General features: G+C 31.7%; 1 non-coding gene across 1 annotated transcript; it reads right to left on the bottom strand.

Moving 5' to 3' along the window:
* Positions 1–261: 261 nt before the first annotated feature.
* Positions 262–362, bottom strand: LOC129013463 (small nucleolar RNA U13). Its single transcript, XR_008493936.1, has one exon. It is a non-coding gene; the product is annotated as a small nucleolar RNA U13 (small nucleolar RNA).
* Positions 363–1,213: the final 851 nt, after the last annotated feature.

Genomic DNA, 1,213 nt, shown 5'->3' with positions numbered 1-1,213 from the left:
CATATATGATTTTTAAATATTTTTTCTCAGTTTAAAGCCTGTCATTTCATGGTGATAATTCTTTCCTTTCTTGTGCAGAAGTTTTAGTTTAATGTAATTCTACTTATTTATTTTTTTTTTTTTGTGGCCTAGGCTTTAGTTGTGATATCCAAAAAATCATTGCCAAAGCCAACGTCCAGGAGCTTTTCTCCTATGTTTTCTTCTAAGAGTTTTAGAGTTTCTGTCTCAACATTTAGGTTTCTTATTCTTTTTTTTCCCCCACATCAAATAGGTAATGTGCCAACGTCTTAAAGTTTAAGGGAGGCACATCTCACACATGAGTGTGAAATCCCAATCCCTATTCTTATGAACCACAAAAGGATCTTTTATCCATTTTGAATTGATTTTTGTGTATGGTGTAAGATAAGCATCTAATTTCATCCTTTTGCTTGTGAAAATCCAGTTTTTCCAGCACCATTTATTGAGGAGACTATCCTTTCCCTGTTGTGTCCTCTTGACACTTTTCTCAAAAATTATTTGACTGCATATATTTGAATTTATTTCTGGGCTACTGTTTCACTGGTCCATGTGTCTGTTTTTATGCCAGTAGCATACTGTTTGACGTATTACTATACCTTTCTAATATAATTTTAAATCAGGAAGTGTGTGAGGTATCACAATTTCTAATCACTAAACAAATGTCCTGTATATTTTTCAAAAAGCTGAAAACAAGGATTCCTTTGCATTTATTTTTAGGTCATGGTCTCTGAGATTAAGCATTATTTTTGGTAAGGTGATCACTGCTATGTTTTTCCTAATCTTATAAATATTTTTGTTTGTTAAATTTAAATCATGGTCCCTACAGCTAAGATTATAGAATAATGAAATTTTCCCTTGAAGGGTCTTAGAATAATGTATTGCTAGTCCAGGGTATAATATGTAGAACCTTAAAACTTTTGGAAAAAATATAACCCTTGAGAAATAAATCCAAGAAAAAGATTCACATCAATTGCAGAGAAAAATAAACTTCCTCATTCACAAAACAGAGCATCCATCATTTTTTTCCAACTGAAATAAATATAACCTGAAAGCAAATGACAGTGGATTCTCTTTGCCTTTCCATGGGATTACTTCCTCACGAATGTGAATGATTTGGAAAACAAACAAATAAGACAAAATATAACCTTGTTTTAAACTTGAAATTTCAGATCGAGCATGAAAGAGAAATGATACT

This window comes from Pongo pygmaeus, chromosome 15 (assembly GCF_028885625.2).
Source record: "Pongo pygmaeus isolate AG05252 chromosome 15, NHGRI_mPonPyg2-v2.0_pri, whole genome shotgun sequence".
Lineage (NCBI taxonomy): Eukaryota > Metazoa > Chordata > Mammalia > Primates > Hominidae > Pongo > Pongo pygmaeus.
Note: the sequence above shows the minus strand (reverse complement) of the source record. Positions and strands in the feature narration are given on the sequence as shown.